At 49.9% G+C, this 21295-nt stretch overlaps 1 protein-coding gene across 5 annotated transcripts in view; it reads left to right on the forward strand.

Annotated features, from left to right (window-relative positions):
- The first annotated feature begins 2415 nt into the window (after positions 1 to 2415).
- ARHGEF9 (Cdc42 guanine nucleotide exchange factor 9) overlaps positions 2416 to 21295 on the forward strand; it is a 180278-nt gene continuing 161398 nt past the window's right edge. For 2 of the 5 annotated variants that reach the window (XM_077185883.1, XM_077185884.1), the window contains exon 1: positions 2420 to 2502. The gene's annotated coding sequence lies outside the window, so the exon portion shown is untranslated. Of the gene's footprint in view, positions 2503 to 21295 lie in introns of all 5 variants that reach the window. The other 3 variants (XM_077185890.1, XM_077185882.1, XM_077185881.1) reach the window with 3 other exon arrangements.

Genomic DNA, 21295 nt, shown 5'->3' on the forward strand with positions numbered 1-21295 from the left:
CACCCATGCTGCAGAGCCAGCCAAGGGCAGCAGGTAGAAAAGTCAGGAATGTGGTTTGCATCCATGCTGGTTACATCCCTGGCACCAGGTGAGGGAGCTCTGAGAGCCACATGCTGAGGAGTTTCTTGCTGGCTAATAGGATCTGCTTGTGTACAGTGTGTTTATGAAATAAGGCTGTTTTCTCTCTCTGATGTCTCTGAGCACAGTCCCCATAATCTGCTTATAAGAGGATGAACAGGAGTAGGCACGTCAGGTGCAGAAGCTGTTCAGCAGCTGCTGTGTGAGCTTATATTTGGTGATTTTCTCTTGAATTTCTGTCCTCTAAGAATCCTCTGTGGTGAGTACTCACTGAGTACTCACCATTTGAAGGTGGTGGATGATGATGGATACTGAGATCACAACTCAAATCTGATGTTTGTTTGGAAACACAATAAGTGAAGGGTTTTTTCCTCTTGTGCTTGGGTACTTTTCATGATGAAGGAGGGAGTCTCATGAGCCAAAGACTGGGATGACCTCTCTGCATTTGTCCTGCTCACAGTGACACCAGAGAGAGCACCCTGGAATGTATTTGCTGGCAGGGTCTCATGCTGGCAGGTAAATTGGCTGATGGCTGAATAGATGACATCATTTTCTGAACCTCCTAATTAAAAAGATTGATAATGAGAGAAAGGAAATGATTTCCTGAAGGGCCACTGCTGGCATGAAGGATCCTGTGATTTAGTGATGGGTGAGCAGGGAAGTGCTGCCAGGCTGTGCTGGCATCGCTCGGGAGCGCTCCAGGGATCCAGGCAGCTGATGGATGGTGGCAGCACGTCAGGGTTCAGAAGAGCTGGGGAGGACAAGGCCAATTAGCTGCCTGTGCTGTTAATTGATGGCTCTGCTGCCGGGGTGCAGTGGTTCCCAGCACAGGGGGGTCACACAGCCCCTCAGAGTGAGCATTTCCTGTTTGCACGCTGCTCCATCCATCGCCTCCTCCTGCTGGAGCCGGCACCGTGCTGCAGCCTGGCTCTCCAAGAGTCTCCAAAGTGAAACGTGGGCTGCTAAAAATAGCAGCAGGCTGCCTGCATCAGCATTGAGGAAATAGGTCTCAGTGCAGTCACTCTCCCAACAATGCTGGAAGAAAACCAGGATGGCTGCCCAGGCAGCCTGCATGAGCATCCCAGCCCTGCTGCGCTCAGCCTGGGCAGGGCAGAGCCCCCACCTGGTTGGTTTGGGGGTCTCCTCTCTCCCAAAACCTGGAACCATTTAGTCTGGTCTCAAACCCCTCAGGACTGACACAGTCTGAAACCTCTTCCTGGTGAGAAGTACGTCAGGAGATAGAAATTGAGCATTGTGCATCTTTTAGGGAAGAATTCCAGAACATGGCTATTTTCTGTAGATCCTTGCTCCATGACTGGGATGAGGAGCCTCCAGGTGCTAGAAACAGCTGTGGGGATGCATGTACCACATATGAGCACTGCCTGGATCACATGTACCTGTGCCAGCAGCTGCTCTGGGGGCACCAGTGGTGCTCAGCTCTGTTTCCTTCCCTCCAGCCCAGGGGATGTGAAGAGCCTGATGGAAGAAGGGATTAAAATTTAAGCTTGCCAAATGTGGGAGGGAAAACTCTGATCTTATACATAATGGCAGCTTCACCCCAAAAAGAAAGAGATAGGATGTGGAGCTGAAAGTTTTGGTTGATTGGAAAAGTAGAGCTCATTTGCCTCTTTTTCACAAGCTGCTGTGTGCATGGGTAGTGCCATCTGCAAGGCCAGGCTGGGGTCTGGTGTGAGAATGTAAAAAATATAAAAGCTAGAACAGAACTACATCTCTGAGAGCTTGGTCTGAAATGCTGGGGGTGAGAACCAGCCCAGTTTCTTTAAAAAATAGCTTTTATGGCCTTACCCATTTCTGGTTAGTGTGTAAATTGCAGGAACTGTTTATTTTCTGAGGCCTGGAAAGGTCCAAGGTGCACTCAGCTATGGACCACGGTGAGTGTGCAGCTGGGATTGCTGCAGGTGCTGCTGCTGGAGCAGGTGGGACCCAAGGAGCTGCTGCCCTGGGCACACTGGGGCAGGCTGGTGAGGGTCTCCTGCTCCTGGAGCTCCTGGCAGAGCATCCTGGCTCCACACCCAGTTGGGCTGACCCCACGTTGGGATGTGGCTCCCAGCTCTGCCTTTTTGTAGTATCCAAGCTGCACTATTTCTCTTGCATCCCAAGAGCACTGAATAAAGCACCTAAATATACTCTGTGCTCTCTTTTCTAAAGGAGAGGTTGAATGAGTCTCTTGCAAACAATTTTGTTTCTTTCATTTAAAAGAACAGCCTCCGCCCCCAGCCTGAGCTAAAGCACAGCATTTATCTTTTGTCATTCCTTTTTTATTTTTTTGTTCCTGTGGATTTTCTCCTGGCAGCTGAGAACGAGCAGGCTTCAAAGACCCTGAAGGTGCGCGGGAACTGCAGGAACGGCGGCCGTCGATGGAACCTCTTCAAGCCTGGAGCTGAGAAGCTGCAGATCGGTCGGGTAAGGAGCTGTGTGCAACGTGCCCCTGCCTGCTTCAGGGCTGGGGTTTGCCTGCATTGGGCTTTGTGTTTAGAACAATATGCCTGACTAACAGCTTCCTCAATGCCTGGGTCCTTCAGCCACAGATGGGGATGGTGTTGGTTTGGTGTTATTGTGTGGCAGTAAAAGCTCAGGTGTGCTGTCTTTTCCCCAAATCAGTGTCCCCTCAATGTGTAGCAGAGGCTGTTGGGCTGGCACTGGGCCTCCCGTGCCTGTGGCTGAGTGCTCCTTGCAGGTGGAGGGAACGGTGACGTTTCCCATTGCCTTCAGATGTGCTCCCTGGTTTTGATGGGTTTATTTTTTCTCCTTCCTTTTTTAGCCCTGTGTCCTTTGGGTTTGGTGCTGCTCCCAGCACCATATCGGTGACAAATTCATGTCACTGCTTCTTTCCCAAAGTGTTTTGCAAATATAGGCACAATCCACTTGGTTCTTTTTTTGTGAATGATGCTTCAGTGGGGGAAGTAAAAGCTGTTGTGGGCCCGGGGACATGTTCATGTTTTTCTCTGGGAAAAATTCAGAAAAGATGGCAAAAATGATATAATTTGTCTGATATGTTTCCTTGCTTGGGCAGGGGATTGGTTTTTTTTTTTTTTTTTTTTTTTTGTTTTTGGTTTTTTTTTTTTTTTTGCTGTGCTCTGTTTGAAGTCTGGAGGCTTTGGTTATTTCATGGTCTTGTTTTGGGTTTGTAGTGCTCACGAGTCTGGTTTCACTGGTACCCAACAGATCCAGATTGTCCCAAACCCAGCAGATTTCCCAGCCTGCACTGTGATGCAGGCAGTTTTCTACTGACTATGGCAGAAGAGGTTTAGCCCTTGTTGTTCCTCTAGGGCACAGGAACAAAGGATGGTCTGGGAGCCAGGAATTTCCCTGCTGGAGTGGAGAGGGGAACTGACCTTCTCTTGTGTCTCTGTGGCTCTTTCCCGCCCCACTGCTGTCCTTCCTTACCAGATCTTTCTTGTGTTCCTTTCCCCTTTGATATTTGATGAATTGCCTTCCTAAAATGTGATTTCCAGGAGGTCCCTGGCCTCTGTGTGTTCTTTTCCATCACAGGAAGTTGGCAGTGAGCGATGCTGACTTCTCTACCCTCCTTGTGTTGGGTGTTGCTTTCCAGGGTACACGTGCAGGGATGGACTGCTGGATTTTTGGTCACTTGTGACTTTCTGGAATTCCATCTTGCATCACTTCTGTTTTCTTTGCTGAGTTTTTGTGGGCTGAGGTACAAAGGCAGAGGAGAGATAGACAAGGAGTTCAGCTCTTCTTTTTCTCTTCCTTCCCTTTGGGTCCTACCTCACTGCCGAGACATGAACTGCTCCTTTCAACTCAGGAAAGCTGTTCTGCTTTCAGGCAAGCTGAACATCTAAAGCTTTGAACAAAGTTTTCCTGGAAGATGAGATGATCCCTATCCAATAAAGCTGTTTGTCCTTGGGGCCAGGATAAAGGCAGGTGGTTGCAGAGCAGTGAAATATCCTGTTGTGCAGTGTGCAAGCCCTGCCTTGGAGGCTCTCAGGTGTGTTATCCATGAGCTGTGTCCCTGTTCAGGGTCTGCTACTGACCAGTGCATGGATGGACTTGGTCCTTAATTAATCACTTTATTACACCTTAGTTAATCACTTCATTAATCCTTTAAGAAGAGCCTTGCAGCTTTCATAGCTGTCCTGGAGGCCCTTCTGGAAGCCAAGGGGCTGTTTTGACACAAAATTGCTCCTGAATTATCTGTGCCTTGAGCATCCTAAGGCACAGATAAGGCCTGTTTCAGATTGCAAACAGAGCCCAGATTGCATCAGAGAAGCTGTGGAAAACTGAAACCTCAGCAAACAAACACCCTGCTGAAGTTTGGGAAAGGTTGGTTCAGAAACTGCTTCTCCTGTGGTGATAGTGGGAGGGATGTGGAGCTGGACAGGGAAGTGAGCTGCTCACCACCCCAGAGATCTGTGGGTGCTGTTTGGCTCAGACATGGCCATGCCTGTGCCCCCCTGAGGCAGAGAACTGGGTTTGGGGAGGTCTGTCCAGCTTGTTTTTAAATCATGGCAAGCAGGAAGCTCTGAAACCTTTGGTTTATAAATCAGAGGTGCTGTGCAAGGAGCAGGATACAGAAATGTGACTCACAACAGCAGTGCTGGAAAACTCAGCTGTCACCTCTGCCCCAAGCTCAGTGAAGATCTACAGGGCTGCACATCACCCCTTGGCCAGAAAGAAGCTCTGCTCTGGCAAGATGTATAAATTTGGGGTGAGATTTGTGCGCCTGGGTGTCTCTGGTGAGGTGCTTTCATTGACAGCTGACACCAGTGAAGGGGCAGAGCAGTGCAGAAAGCAGGGATTTACCCTTCCAAGAAAGTGTTTCTGAAATCTGGGCACAAGCTGGAGAAGTTTTTTATGGAGTAGATAAGGTTATTGTTCCACTTTGGAGGTGGGAATAAGAAACTGAAGCACTGGAGGGTGGTACATGTGGAGCCATACAATATTTTTTTTATTTCTCTCCTAATTTAAGAAGCAAGCAAAAATAAATAAGGTCAGACTTCCAAAAGTTTTCAGTCTTTATTTTTTTCCCAGAGTACACTCTTCAACCTGGAGAAAACTCTTGTGTTGAAGCAGTTCATGAGCAGAGCATTTTGGTTTAGCACTTAGGTCCCTTGGAGCCTTTGCTTGGCACAATCAGGACCAGCTTGCAGGAGACTGAAGGTGCCCTGAAGTGCAGGCTTTGCTGCAGCAGAGATCACAGAGTGCCCTGAAAGCTGCCCTGACAGGACCCTGAGCATCTCTCCTGCCTCTGATGTACCCTCAGGCAGGTCCTGGCAGCTGGGATGTGGCTGATCCTTGGAGCAAGGGCAGCAGTGAGCTCCTTTCTGCAGCCCCAGAGCAGTGCTGGGAGATGTGTGATGCTCTGGATGGCAGAGGGTGACAGTCCCACCCTGACCCAAGGCACTGCCCTCTGCTGCCCCTTGTGAGGGAACTCTTTGCTTCTTGTTAGCTGCCCAGTCAAAATCACCTCAGCCTTTTCCAGACAGATGCTCTGGGGATGGGTTGGACTCAATGATCCTAAAGGATTTTCCAGCCTGGAGGTTCTGTAATTCCTCCTGGAGCCCATCCCCAGAGCATCTGTCTGGAAAAGGCTGAGATGATTTTGACTGGGCAGCTAACAAGAAGCAAAGAGTTCCCTCACAAGGGGCAGCAGAGGGCAGTGCCTTGGGTCAGGGTGGGACTGTCACCCTCTGCCATCCAGAGCATCACACATCTCCCAGCACTGCTCTGGGGCTGCAGAAAGGAGCTCACTGCTGCCCTTGCTCCAAGGATCAGCCACATCCCAGCTGCCAGGACCTGCCTGAGGGTAAATCAGAGGCAACCACCTCAACTAAACCATGGCACTGAGTGCCACATCCAATCTTTTTTTAAAGGAAGGGAGATTCAGCCCTTCCTGAAACAGGAAGCTTCCTCTCCATGAGTGTTAATTCTCTCTCTTACCTGAGAGTTTTAATTTCCAGCCTTTAAAGATGACTGCAGCCATTCCTGTCCTCTGCTCCTTCCCTTCCTTCCTGCCCTGTGTACTTGTGTACAAGGGATTAAAGCCCAAATTTATATGCTGGAGGAAGCCACTGTTAATGAGCTAGACTGGAAACTTTGCATGAGAGGAGCTTCTTTGACATCCCCTACACTAATAATAGGCAGGCCTGCTGTGCAGAGGTGTTGAATATTCACAAAACCCACCCCCCAGCCTGGCCTTTCTCCTCTGGAAGTCAGGAGCTCTTTCCAGAGCCTGGTGGGGGGTTGCCAGAGCAATGATGGTGGATGTGCCAGTCTGCAGCTCCCCAGAGCTAAATCCCCACTGCCTGTGTTTATGAGGAATAGGAAATTCAGGCAACGTGCAGCCTGCAGGAGAACAGAGTGAAGGGGAAGTTGATTTGGGTGAGAATGCTGCTTGATATTCAGGGCCAGCTCTCCTGCCTGCTATTTTTATCCTCTCACATAATGCTGACTGGGCACTTTGGGCAGAGGGGGGATTTTTTTCCCTTTGCCAAGTGTCCTGCCCTGTGTTCCTGTGTACTTGGGCAGGAAGGGGGTTGTGCTGGGGCTCCTGGGCTGCAGCATCCTGGGATGTGAGTGGGATGTGATCACAGCCAGATTTTGGAGCCCCTGTGTCCCTGGGAACAGGCTGGGAGAAAAGCACAGTCCTGAGGCTTTCCTGGTGCTAATTAGTTTAAATATCAGTGTGGTGCTACAAGAGGTTTATGTGCCCCTATGGAGGGCTGCCAGGAAAACAAATCCTCATTGAATCTCTCTTCCCTCATCTTAAACATTGAGTATTTCTGCTGGCAGGGTATGTCTGAGCCATATATTTTGGGGAGGGCTGCTTTGTATCTTGATAAACCTATTCAGTTGCTCTACTTAGCAGTGCTCTGAAGTCTTTATGGAGTTGTTTTTTTGGGTTTTTTTAAAATATATTTAGCCATTTATAAGTGATTTTGCAAGTTCTGAAAAACTCAAATAAATCAAAATTGGCTTGCTCATTTGAGGGGAAAACAGGGATTGAGCTGCAGGATATTGTAGCACTGTGATCCAGCCCCATCTGTCTGCATGAGGAGTGCCCAGGCAGGGTCCCTGCACCCCTGGCTGCAGCACTGCAGCCTTTTCAGCACCTGAGCTGTGTCTGATGTGCTGGCTCTGGCAGCTGGCAGAGCTGAGTGTGAGCTGCAGGTCAGCCCTGAGCCCATTCGCATCCCTCTCGCCTGAACGGGCCTGCCCTGGGCTCCCTCCCCAGGGATGCCATGGGGAGCAGTGCAGAGCACACAGCAGCAAGCCTGGAACTAGAAATGAGAGCTCTTTCCAACCTTACCACGCTCTGGAAGCCTCCTCTCCATGGGTGTTAATTCTCTCTGTCTTTAATTTCCAGCCTTTAAAGATGACTGCAGCCATTCCTGTCCTCTGCTCCTTCCTCCCTTCCTACCCTGTGTACTTGTGTGTCACAGCCATATTTTCTGAAAAATCCTTTTGCTGGGATCTTTTCTCTTGAGAAGCTGGGAAGCTTCAGCTTCTCCATGTTTTGCTGCTTTGGAATGTGATTTGGAGAATTGTTTACCCAGAATTGTGGAATTGTCTTTACTTGATGACCAATGACAGCCACCTGTGTCGAGGCTATGAGATTTTATTCTCATTCCATTCCTTTCTTTTTTAGCCTTCTGATGAAATCCTTTTCTCTCTATTCTTTTAGTATAGTTTTTGTATATAATTTTCTTTTAATATAATATATCATAAAATAATCAATCAGCCTTCTGAAACATGGAGTCAAGATTCTCATCCCTTCCCTCATCCTGGGACCCCTGTGAACACCACCACACTTGTGTACAAGGGACTAAAGCCCAAATTTATATGCTGGAGGAAGCCACTGTTAATGAGCTAGACTGGAAACTTTGCATGAGAGGAGCTTCTTTGACACACTAATATTTAATATAGTATAATATTGGTATTATCCCTATCCTAATAATAGGCAGGCCTGCTGGGTATTTAGAAAACCATTCAGAAGTGCTGTGGTTTTGTGCAGAGCAGGGCTGGGGGCCATAGCCCCTGGTGCCCTGGGTGTTGCCATACCCCAGGTGTTGCCCAGCACTCCTGGCACAAACAGGGCTTCAGGAACTCTGAATCTTGCAGGAAGGAGGGGTTTGAAATGGCAAATGGTCACCTTTGAGTTGTGGGGTTTATGTGCTGGGCAGCACAAGAGAGATTTGAAGTTCCAGACTCCTGAGCCCTTCAGCAGTTATGTATAGGTCTATATTAAGAAGAATCCCAGCTTCCAGTTGGTGATGGTTTTTATAGTGCCATTGAACCTCGGGGTGTCTCTGTGCAGCTGCAGGTGGTAGCTACTGCATCCTACATGGCATTAACTGTGTGCAGTGGTGACTGTACATAATCACTTCTATACTTCAAATGGAGCTCTCAGCCTAACTTTAAATAGCACTTTGGAATGGCTCCTTTTTCCTATTGCTCAGTAGTTCCACCTTGATTGCTCTGCTCCAACTCATTACTCAGCTCTGTCACCGTGTTTCACTCTGGGATATGGTTTATACAAAAGAAGCTTTAATGTAAACTCAATTTGTGTTGCATTGCTAAAACCTTAATGACATTTTGCTTGGCAGCAGTATAGACTCTGTGGTTTGCCCTTCCCCTGTGCACCGTGTTCCCAATAAACTAAAGGCTGTGGTAGGTGTAGCATGCAAAATCCCTGAGTAAATATTGGAACAAATGCTTTTGTAGTGCTTCCTAAGCCCTGGCTGTGCTCCTGATTCCAGGCCACCCTGGTGTCACCAGTGTGTAGCTGAAAAGGAGCTAAATTTGGGAAGGACGGGCAAAAGCACAGGTCAGAGCTCCAAAATGTCCTCTGAGCTTCTGCATCAGGTTTGAGATGCATCCCAGCAGTGCTGCTGAAGCCACAGGGTGGGTGGATACACCCAGAAAGTCACCAGGGGATGGTGGCAGTGGTTGTGTGTGGCTCTCTGGACTCTGAGGTGAGCTCTGGGTGCTTCACAGCCTGGCATGGCCCAGGATAATTCCCTTGGGATCCTGGAGAGGCAGGAGCACCATCCTGCTCCTGGGAGGAGCTCTGTGATCCCACAGTGTCCAGAGCACTGGTTTGGCTCTGTTGGTGACTTGGAAGGAACATGTGGGACTGTCCCCTTTGCTGTTCACCCCAGCTGCTCAATGGGATGATCCTCGTGCAGTTTGGAGGGGATGTGTTCATAAACCCCAAATCCAGAGCACCTGCACACACTGCTGAGGTGCTGGCACCTGAAAATTTGGGCTCACAGGGAAACTGCAGCTGCTCTGACTTTTGCTCTGCCCTTGGCATTCAAGAAGCTGAAGTGGATTTGGTAACAAGCTGTCCCTAGTACCAAAGGTAGGAATAAAGGGTCTAATTCTGTCCCTGGTTTTGTCCTGCAGATTTATGGAGGGTTTCACTCGTGAATTGAACTGGGATATTGACCCAACACTGTGCTTGTACTTGGAGCAGTATGAAATGAGCAGGATGAGAGGCTGCAGAGGGGACTTGGGTATTATATCAGTGCAATCACATGGCCTGCAGTGAGCTCCTCAGTGGGGCAGGGAAAGCTTCATCTCTTCATGGACTGCACAGAATACACAGAATAATTCCCCTAATAAATCTCTTTCAGTCTCTAATATCTAGGGTTGTCCAAAAACCTTGAGAGATCAGTCTTTTCTGGACAGGAACAGACATTTCATGGCAGCTCTGTTGTGCTAGGTTCAGGGATTGCACTGGAAATAGCAGCTGGCTGCACTGCTGCTGTTCCCAGTGGGAAATCCCATTTCCCAGCCAGAACCAAACCAGGCTGTGCAGCAGCACGTGCAGGGAGCATCCTCTGGGGAGGGGAAGGCTGCAGGCATTGCTCCTCTGGGAAGCAGCAGAGACACAGCACAGAGGTTGTGGCCAGTGGGGATCACTTTTGGGGGGCCTTTGGCCACTGGCCTTGGAGCACTCTTGCCCTCTGGAGCAGTGGGTTTAACCTCTGGGTGTGGAGAGCTGCTTGGGCACAGGCTGCTTCCCAGGTGAGGCTGTTTTTCCTGCAAATCTCTGAGCTCAGCCAGTGCTGCCTTTGTCCCAGCTTGCTGGCACTTCTTGTGCTGGTGTCCCCTGCAGGGCTGTCCCCAGGGATGCCCCTCTCATCTGGGGACAGACAGGGAAGCAGAACAACTGCTGCAAGCTGCAGCTGGAGTGGGATGCCCAGGAAGCACCTCCTGGAGGGATGAGTCCCTGTGGGATGAGTCCCTTTCCACCCCTCCTTGTGCAAGGACTTCACTAAAAGCAGGAGTAACTCCAATGCTGTGTATGGTGGCTGCTCCTTAGTGCTGCCTCTTGACACATTTCCAAGTTCTGAGGTGGGTTTAACCTTGCCTGGAGAATCAAAGCTGTCCCACTGCAGTCAGGAAGGGATGTGGCTGTGTTTTAGAGGGGACTTGTTGTGCTGTGGGGGTACTGGCTGTGTCTGAGCTGCTCAGGTGTGGCAGTGCATGTGTCAAATCAGTGTCACCATGGTGCTGGGAGGGGACTGAGCTGAGCAGTGAGCAGCACAGTGCAAGCAGGGCCAGGCCTGCCTTGCTGCAGGTGTCTGACAGGCACCTGAACAGACTGCAGGCAGGAGAAATCCTCCAGCAAGCAGCAAAACAAAGAGACAAAGGTAAATGGAAGTGTTTGGAGCCTTCTGGTGGCTGTGGTGGGATGCCCTGGCCATGCTGGGTGCTCTGGACTAGCAATGCCTTGTGAAGGCTGACTTAGAACAGAGACTAGAAAGAGTTAAAGAATAAAGTGGGGATTTGTTAGAAAGCTTCAATAGATTCACCTCAGGTGAACCCAAAATGGTCACAAAATGGACGACCAGTCATGGGGTCTCTGACTTTTATGAGTTTTGGTCTATGAGCATATTGGAGGTAATTGTCTAATTACAGCTTTAGCTCATGAAGTTTTATCTTTCTTGTTTTTCTCTCTTTGGTCTACTGCTGTTTGTGTTTTTGGGCTTGAATTTTGGATTGGCTGTCTTTGGGTCCCTAGTTAGAGCAGGAATTGTTTTGTCTCCCTGCTCTGTGCACAGAGCTCACCATCCCCTCATGTGAAGCCCAGACCCACACACTAAAGCAGCACAGAATCTGAAAAATAGAAAAAGCTCAAACCTGAGGCATCAGTGGCACAGGCAGTGCTGGCAGCAGCTGTGCTGGGATTGTCTTTGCTTTGGAGGGGTGAGCTGTGTGTGCCACTGCTGGCTCCAGCAGCTCTGGGGATTCCCCAGGACAGGCCTGGGCTTGGCACTGAGGGGCTTCCACCCCACAGTGACCCATGGAAGGCTGAGACACCAAAGCAGAGCTCTCTGAACATTGGTTTGGTGTTTTGTTACCATCAGAGCTGCTGCACTACGTGTTGTCAGGTGTTTGCCTGGTGCTTGCTCTGTGATTCCCTGCTGGAATACAGCACAACACAACGCTGTCCTTCCAGAGCAGGCTAAGAAAGATGTTTCTGGACTCTCCTCCCATCCCTGGCAGCTCAGGGTTTTGTGCAGGTGAGAAATTCCTGCCTAGAAATGAGGAGGGAGAGCTGTTCCCCAGCACAGCCTCTGTCTCTGCCCTTCACTGTGGCCAGGGGTTGAGCTGCTCCTGTGACTGCCCCTCATGAACCATGACCTTGGGTGTCACTGACACATTTTCTGAAAAATCCCTTCACCAGGATTTTTTCTCCTGAGAAGCTTGGAAGCTTCAGCTTCTCCATGTTTTGCTACTCTAGAATGTGATTTGGAAAATTGTTTACCCACCATGTGAATTGTTTTTGCTTAATGACCAATCCCAGTCCAGCTGTGTCAAGACTCTGGTCAGTCACGAGTTTTTTATTAATCATTCTTTTCCAGCCTTCTGATGTCTCCTTTCTCTTTCTTTAGTGTAATTTTAGTATATCAATATAATATAATATAATATAATATAATATAATATAATATAATATAATATAATATATCAGCCTTCTAAGAACTTAGAGCCAATTCTCAGCTCTCACCTCGTCCTGAGACCTTCACAACACCACAACAATTAATAACCACACTTGGGACTCCACACATTCATTGCTCTGGGGCTTCCCTGGAGCCAGGGAGTGTGGGAAGTGGGAAGGGAAATGCCTCAAGCCCTGTTCATGCTGGATGGAGGGGTGGCTGAGGCTGAGGGATGACAGGGGGACAGTGAAGGAAGATGTCCCAAGTGGACCTGAGCAATAACCCTGCCCAAATGTGGAGTTCTTGCTTGGGCAGCACCATCCTGGGAGTGAAGGACAAACCTGGTACTTCCAAAACATCCTGTGCTAAAACAAAAACGGCCAATTCCCCTGGCTCAGTTGTGTTCATCCCACCTTTCACAGTGTTTTGTAGTGACACAGTTCTTGTAGAAATGGATTTTGTCCCTCTTTTGCCAGGAGTTGGGACTTGGACAAGAAGAATCAGCAGTTGAATCCTTCTGTGTGCAGGATTTATTTCCATCCATTCTTTATTTGAGCCATCTCTTTCTTTTCTAAGATATCTCACATTTTATTTTTAATACTGGACAAATACCAAATATTCCTCAAGAGAGATCTGTGATTGCAGCTCAGTTCTGACAGTTGAGAATAGTCCAACCAACGTACTTGCCTCATCTGAAATGCTGCTATTTTCAGCTGTGCTTTTGTTTTTAGCCATCAGTGATAAGTTTGCATTTCCTGCAGATGATATTTTGGGTTGACGTGAATTGTTAAGGCCCCACTGTGTAAAATGGTTTTCTTCCTGTGTGACTTTGGGCTTGTCTTTTCTGGTTTCATACCCTCATCCAAACCAGAAGCAGAATTAAATCCCCACATCCCAGCTGGTCATCACTAAATAATTTGTATTACATCTTGCTGAAGCATTTTATAAGTGATGCTGCAGGAAGGCTTGTTTCCTGTTTTGTGTTTTTGCTTTTTTTTGGTTTTTTGTTTCTTTTCCTTTATTTTGGACTTAAGATAAAGGCAAACTGAACTTTGCAGGCACTTATTTGGAGTCAGACATTTTCCAGCTATTATTTTGCAAACTATTAGAGCGGCAGATCATGAGGTGGGAACCCAGTTATGCAAACAAAGCCACGTCACTCTTGGCCAAAAATAGCTTCAGTACATGTGCAGTAAGGTGGAAATGAAGGCCTTTGGTGTACACAGAGCAAACAGGGAGGGAGGCAAGAGGGGAAGCTGCAGCTTTTTGTTTAGAGCCTCTCATGTTTAGAGCAAAGTGTGTTTTCCAGAGACAAGCAGAGTGTTGCTGCTTGTAATGCCAGTGGGATGGGAGTTATTCCCTTCTTACAGATGAAGGGGACTGAGGGTTTGAGAGATGGCACTGTGGTCCCAGAGGTGTTGGTAATTTTAACATTCAGGTCCCAGGCAGAGCATGAAGAAATACAGAAAAAAAGTTAAAAATGTTCCCTTTCCTTCCTCTGCTCAGCATCTCCAGCACGGGGAAAACCTGGTCCTTGCTGTGTTCCCCTGGGATTCTGAGAGAGCTCTGGGGGCTGCCTTCACATCTCATACAGAGATGCTGCCTGGGCTTGAGTCTTCATCTCCTCTCATTTCAGCCTCTTCCAGCTCTTCAGTGCCCTAAATAATTTCGAGATCACCCCAGTGGCTGTGTACAGGGATTTGCTGTGTACAAGGATTTGCTGCCTGGGAGTTTTCTGGGGTCTGGCTTCCTTTACAGTGCTGCAAGTTTCTCTCCACCAGGCTTAAAATAACCTTGTGTTTTCCTTCTGTACCCCCAGCTCCCTTTGCAGTGATGTGGTTAATTGCAGTTTGTTATCAAGCTGTTAGGAGATGGTTTGGGGCCAGGAGAGGAGATAAAGCAGGAGCTTGGCTATGGAAAATGCAGCTGGAGGTGTGCAGATGTAGCTTCCATTGGATTAAAGCCTCCTTTTTATGAGGACTTGCAATTTCTTATCTCCCAATACTTGTGTGGGATGAGGCAGAAGGGGGCTATAAAGTTGAGCAGAGGCTTGATGCCTTCTGTAATGGGCAGAGTGATTCCCAGGCTCATTCCCTATTCTTCACACACAGTTTTTGTCTCAATTAGAAATGGTGTTCAAATTGTCTCTGTATTCATCCAGAACTGCAAATGCCTATCAGAACATCTGAATGGCTTCAGCTGGGATTCTCTGTTCCTGCTCGTCCTCTTTCCAAAGGTGTATTTGCACCTTTACTCCTGCCACAATTCCCAAACACAGGTTTTTATTGCTCAGGTCCCCCTCCAAGTTTTGTTACAGGTTTCAAGGTTTGCCTGGAGTGTTTTCCATGCAGGATTCCTGTGCATGTTGCTGCTTAGGTTGTGCCAGTGAATTCCAAAATAGCTGATCATCAGCATGCACAGCTACACAGAGAGGGGAGGTTAGTGCTGATTTATTGGCCTGTCAATTAAAGAGGAGCACGAGGATTCTCACTGCATGGCTCAGATGAAGTGTTGTGGTGGCAGCAAAAGATCAGCTTTCTTCAACCTAGCTGCTGCTTCCTATACATTTCTGTTTAATTAAAGTGCTCCTGCATCCTGCACTCCTCAACATTAATTCAGAGATGTATTTTGAACCAGTGCCAGGGGAATACATTGTTATGGCATCCTCTTTCCACATCTATTAGCAGGAAGGGGATAATTGAGGAAATCTCACACAGATTTAATTGGGGACTGAGGGCAGGAGCGGGGAGGGCAGCAGCACAAGGCAGAAGTAGGTCAGAAGTTGGGTAACTCTGCCTTGGCACAGAGCAGTAAGCAGAGCTGCTGGAGGCACCGTGGGGCTGCTGCTCGTGGGGGTGCCCAGGGAATGCTGGGGTGCCACAGCAGCTGCCCCCCACAGGGCTCTGGGCAGCTCTGCCACGGTGCCGGGGATGCTGATCCCTCGGGGCATGTGTGGGATGGGTAAGGAGTGGGAGCTGGGGGCAGAATTTTGCAGTTTTCAACTCTGATCTGGAAGGGGAAAATTTTGCTCCAGTTTGCAGCTGCCTGTGCCCAGGTGGGGAGCAGGGTCCTGTCAGGAATGAGCCGTGGGGAGCAGGGTCCTGTCAGGGGTGAGCCCAGGGAAGCAGGGTCCTTACAGGGATGAGCCCAGGGAAGCAGGGTCCTGTCAGGAATGAGCCCTGGGGAGCAGGGTCCTGTCAGGGGTGACCCAGGGAAGCAGGGTCCTGTCAGGAGTGATCCCAGGGAAGCAGGGTCCTGTCAGGGGTGAGCCCAGGGAAGCAGGGTCCTGAAAGGAATGAGCCCAGGGAAGCAGGGTCCTGTCAGGGGTGAGCCCAGGGAAGCAGGGTCCTGTCAGGGGTGAGCCCAGGGAAGCAGGGTCCTGTCAGGGGTGAGCCCAGGGAAGCAGGGTCCTGTCAGGGATGAGCCCAGGGAAGCAGGGTCCTGTCAGGGATGAGCCCAGGGAAGCAGGGTCCTGTCAGGAGTGATCCCAGGGAAGCAGGGTCCTGTCAGGAATGAGCCCAGGGGAGCAGGGTCCTGTCAGGAATGAGCCCTGGGGAGCAGGGTCCTGTCAGGGGTGAGCCCAGGGAAGCAGGGTCCTGTCAGGGGTGAGCCCAGGGGAGCAGGGTCCTGTCAGGGGTGAGCCCAGGGAAGCAGGGTCCTGTCAGGAGTGATCCCAGGGAAGCAGGGTCCTGACAGGGGTGAGCCCTGGGGAGCAGGGTCCTGTCAGGGGTGAGCCCTGGGGAGCAGGGTCCTGTCAGGGCTGAGCATCCTTGAGGAGATGTGGGAGCTTGGTGTGGGAGGTGGCAGGAAAGCAGCAGAGGGGGAAGCAGCACAGCACTGGTGTCTGGCAGACTCTGTGACTCTTCAGCTGCTCATTTTTGGTGTTTTCCAGCCCACCCTGCTGGGTGTGGGCAGGGCTGGGTTAGAGCCCCACAAACAGCAGAGACTCACAGCAAATGGGGCTGGTTTTGATGTAATTTTGCTGACTCACTGTGGGACACAGGGAAACTCCCAACTTTGGCTGCACTTGGGCATTTCCATCCCTGGCAGGGGCAGCACAGCACGGCCTCCACCCATCCCAGGTTCTGGGTACAGTTGCTGGGTCCAAGATGGTTTTGCTTTGTGCCCTTGGGGCTGTGCTGCTCAAGGCAGCCATGTCCCTGGGGAATTTTTGGTGACTTGAGGGAAGCCCAGCACTGCTGGGAGGTGAACTCTGGCCCTGCTGGCTGGGATCACCCAGCCCAGGAATGCTCCAGCAGCAGGAAGAGGCTGCTGCAGGATGCTCTGGGAGCAGAGGATGGCCAGGAGCAGAACTGGCCTCGGGAAGAGGCAAGAGAAGGGGATTTTGTCAGTCTGTCCCCGTGTGCAGGGAGGGCTCAGAGCAGGGCCCTGCAATGGCACCAGAGGAATGGGCAGGGACTGATCCCAGCAAGTTCCACCTGGACATGAGGAAGAAATTCTTCCCTGTGCAGAGCCCTGATTGTGCAGAGCTTCCCTCTCTGGGGATATTCCAGAGCAGTGCTGTGCTCTGGGATGGCCCTGCTGGAGTTTGGGATGGCCCTGCTGGGGTTTGGGATGGCCCTGCTGGGGTTTGGGATGGCCCTGCTGGGGTTTCTCTCCCTGGGGATATTCCAGAGCAGTGCTGGAGTTTGGGATGGCCCTGCTGGAGTTTCCCTCCCTGGGGATATTCCAGAGCAGTGCTGGAGTTTGGGATGGCCCTGCTGGAGTTTGGGATGGCCCTGCTGGAGTTTGGGATGGCCCTGCTGGAGTTTGGGATGGCCCTGCTGGGGTTTCCCTCCCTGGGGATATTCCAGAGCAGTGCTGTGCTCTGGGATGGCCCTGCTGGAGTTTGGGATGGCCCTGCTGGGGTTTGGGATGGCCCTGCTGGGGTTTCCCTCCCTGGGGATATTCCAGAGCAGTTCTGTGCTCTGGGATGGCCCTGCTGGAGTTTGGGATGGCCCTGCTGGAGTTTGGGATGGCCCTGCTGGAGTTTCCCTCTCTGGGGATATTCCAGAGCAGTGCTGTGCTCTGGGATGGCCCTGCTGGAGCAGGGAGTGGGAGCAGAGCTCTCTCTGGTCCCTTCCAGCCTGACCCTGCTGAGGTCCCATGAACCAGGGGCACTTTGCCATTGTCCCCATAGCTGGAGCTGGGCTGATTCCGTGCTGGTGCCTTTTGCAGGCCTGGCCCTGTGGTTTTGCTGCAGCCCATGGAGAGGTGTCCATGCTGTGTGCTGGCTTGGGCAAAGCTTGTGGCACCACTCTGTTATTTTGAGCTTGTGCAAACAGCAAGTAGCAGCATTTGCCCTCAAGAGCCCACACTGCAAACACAAACACTTTCTAACAGACAAAACATGAGAAAAAAAGAGTTTTAATTACAAATCTTGACGTTGAATATTTTTACTGGCTTTCCTCAAAGCATCTTCCATCAGCATTGCCAAGCTGAAGCATCAACAAATACAGTTCTGGCTTAGAGATGGGTGTAATTAGGAACTGCAAACACACAGAAAAGGGTGGGGGCTATTTACCTCTGATTTTTGGGCCTTGAGGGAGGCTCTTCTCAAGCTTTTACATCCAGCCACACAGAGCAGAAATATTTTCAGCTTGTATTAAGGTTAATAAAAAAAGAAAAAATTATTCTCACAATAGCATCAGTTTCTCAAAGGGGCAAAGCCCTTGTGCCACTCAGGGCTGTGGCTGCTGTGCTTCCCTGCCAAGGTTTTGGGTTTATTCCCTCCTTCCTGCTTTCTAGGATTCTCCCCCACTGCAGGGTGCTGCTGGGATGGGGAACCTGTGCATTTTCTCTGGCATGAGTTTTCCTCTCCAGTTTTAAAACCCACTGGGGCTGCAGATGCACAGCCTTGTGCTGGAACAGAATGTACAAAATATCCACTCCTCAAGGACTTGGCTTTGTGTACTCCAGTGGCTGATGTCAGAGCATGGAAAAGGTCTTGTTTTCTCCAGAAATCTTTATTCTTAATGTGCATTCGAGACAGAGAAGCAGAAAAGTGTGTTCTTCTAAACCTAAGTTAAGAAGCTTGTTCAATTTTTAAACAGTTACATAAAGCCATCAAAGTCTGACAGGAGAGAGATGCAAGTTGGTGCAAAAGAAAATGGGAAAAAGAAGCTGAAATGGAGTGTTAAACTAATTCCCCCAGGCTTATACCTAAAACAGCCTTAACTCATCGATGAACCTGCTCCTGTGCTTTCATTTTTTTCCTTTCTCATTTTTTCCTCTTTCTTGCCAGCTGTGGTCTTCATGTTGCTGAACCCTGGCTAAGTGTGAAAGCTTCTTGAGCCAACACTCTGCTGCTTTTACTGGCCAGTTCTGGGTCCAGATGGGCATTTCTGTGCTGCTCTAGGGGAGACAAACCTGTGGACATGAGTGGTGAGAATGGGGCCTCCTGAAGCACAGGGAGGGATCCTGGGCTCCTGAGTGGTTTTGCTGCTCAGCAGCCTGGTCTGGGTGAGATTCCCTGGTTTTGTTGCAGCCAGGTCTGGGTGAGATTCCCTGGTTTTGTTGCTCAGCAGCCTGGTCTGGGTGAGATTCCCTGGTTTTGTTGCAGCCAGGTCTGGGTGAGATTCCCTGGTTTTGTTGCAGCCTGGTCTGGGTGAGATTCCCTGGTTTTTGTTGCAGCCTGGTCTGGGTGAGATTCCCTGGTTTTGTTGCAGCCAGGTCTGGTTGAGATTCCCTGGTTTTGCTGCTCAGCAGCCTGGTCTGGGTGAGATTCCCTGGTTTTGCTGCTGCTCAGTGAACATTTGGGATACTCAAGCCTTGGTGGGGAGCAAGTGCTGCTTTGGCCCATGGCTCAAAGCCAACTGAGCCTCCCCAAAAAGATCTGCCAGTTCCTGATGGAGGCTTTTTGTCAGTGAAAGAGGAATTTGGAGGGTTAGCACTCTGAGCTTGATGCAGGGATCACTCTGAGCACTGGTGAGGAGAGTTTGGGGCTCATTCATGGGGGTCACATTCTTCTTTCCCAAGGGAAGGAGGGGTGGCCTGCAGGGACAACATTGCAGTCACACTGTGTGAGTCCCTCAATCAAATCTACCTGGGAGAGAGCACAAGAAACAGCAATCACACAAAGTTTGGATGCAGCTGGAGCTGAATCTCTTGGGCTCTGTGCTGCCCATGGACCTACACTGGGCATTCCCAGGGGCTCTGGGCACAGCAGCCTGCACTGGCACTGGGGGAGATGCTGGAGGAGCTCAGCTCATGCCTTGGCTGGGCTGTCACAGGATGGGAAAAAGAATTCCTTGGAGTTCAGAGCCAGGAATTCACCTGCTGCTGCCTGTGAGGGTCCTGAAGCTCAGCCATGGGCATCAGACCCAGGTCTGACCTCACATCTGATTTTCTTGGCCACTGGTTTGACTTGAGCTCTGAGGTTCCTCTCTGACTCAGAGCATGGAAGGGCTCTTTGCCTGCATTCTTTGGATGCCTGAGCTTCAGTTCTGTTGTTGGTTCTGATGGTGTTTGTCACTGCCTTGACCAGAGCAGGAGTGGAATCTGAGCAACTCCCAGCACCCCTGACCATTTTCTCCCAGATACTTCCATAGAATCCCAGCATGGTTTGGGTGGGAAGGGACCTTACAGATTCAACTCCCTGCCCTGGGCAGGGACACCTTCCCCTGTCCCAGGTGCTCCAAAGCTTCAATGTCCACCCTGGCCTGGGACACTTCAGGGTTCCAGGGGCAGCCACAGCTGCTCTGGGAGTTCTATCCCAGCACCTCCCCACCTTCCCAGGGCACAGTTCCTCACTCTTCATTAGACAGCAGATATTCATGAAGGGCTATAGGATCACACCTCTCTGGATAATGCATAGAGACATTGCAGGTCTTGGAGTAATATTAATCTATTTATATCTACTACCCTGATCCTAGAAATCCATTATAGCTGGTCCTGTCTAGACATGATCAAGGACATCCTTTCAACTGCCATTATTTTTTGATAGCATTAATATTCAAGCAGGTCTTTGTCTTAAGAAATGTGTTCTGAAAGCTGCAGTCATTGAGGAAATTCATGGAGAATAAAAAGCAGTCCTGTGACAGAAAGGATGTCACCTCCCAGAAGGAGCCACAGAGGGGCCTGGCACGGCTGCTCTCACAGAGCTTTTCACCCCAGTGACTCTGGGCCATCCTTCCTGGGAGGCTCAAGAGGCAAATGAAACTCAGAACAGCCTGATGATTTCCTCCAGGTCATGGTGGAAATGAATTGGAGGAAATGAATTACCTGCTCTCCACTCCTGCCCTCTCTGGAAGTTATGAGCCTTTTTATTCAGGCCTTGGCATTTCTGAGGTCGCATTCAATCTGGAGAACCTGGCTTTGGTTAACCCCAGCCACTCACCTCCCTCACACCTGCTGAGAGGGAGCTGCTCAGCTGCAAACAGCTCCCACAGTGGGATTGTGCCACTGAATCTTCAGGGAGCCACAGTTCAGTGGCTTGGCTGCAGCTGGGAGCCCTGGTTTGCTGCTCTTGGGGGAGGGGAGCACAGATGGGAGCCCAGAATTTCTGAGAGAATCTTCCTTACATGAAGAAGATTTTGTCAGGAGTGGATGCATCTCCTTTCTCATGCACAACAAGGCTGTGGTCTCTGAGAAAAAAACTATTTTTTCTGGGAGAAAAAATGCTCAAAATTTAAGGTTTGCATAAGTCTGCCCTTCAAGGAATGAGCAGCATTGGAGACTCCCAAGTGCTCTCTGCAGTGTTTCCTTCCTGTGTTTGAGCAGTGCCTGCACCTCCTCTGAGCATTCCCCAAGCTCCAGGACATCAGTGTTTACTGTAGGATCCCTGACTCTGTGACTCCAGCCTCAAGGTCTGACCAAAAAAAAAACCAAACCAAAAAAATCTGTTTTCAGCACATTCAGAGCACGAAAGCTTCTGTGTTTTCTGTGCCTGTGAGGAGCCACCCCTGTGTCTGCATGGCAGCGTCCCAAAGGCACTGCCTGGGCTGGGAGGGCTGTGCTGAAGGTCTCAGGGATGAAAAACAAGCTGTAGGAATTTTTTCTTTTGCCTTCTGGTCACAGGTTGGAAAACTTCCCTCTTCTGATGCCCAGGTCACTGTGTTGTGTTAGAGCTGCCACCTCACACTGCTGAGGTGGCTGCAGTTCAGGGATAAATAAATAAAGTGCTTTTCACAGCTCTGGGGGATTCTTTAGCATGCCAGTATGGAAACACAAGGAATTGTCATTAGAAAAAATCAAAATTTTCTGCTCACATGGCCTCAGGTAAAGGACTAATAACAAAGATGGGTCATAAGGGAGCCAGTTTTGGTATAATTAAATCCACTGGT

This window comes from Agelaius phoeniceus, chromosome 14 (genome assembly GCF_051311805.1).
Source record: "Agelaius phoeniceus isolate bAgePho1 chromosome 14, bAgePho1.hap1, whole genome shotgun sequence".
Taxonomy (NCBI): domain Eukaryota; kingdom Metazoa; phylum Chordata; class Aves; order Passeriformes; family Icteridae; genus Agelaius; species Agelaius phoeniceus.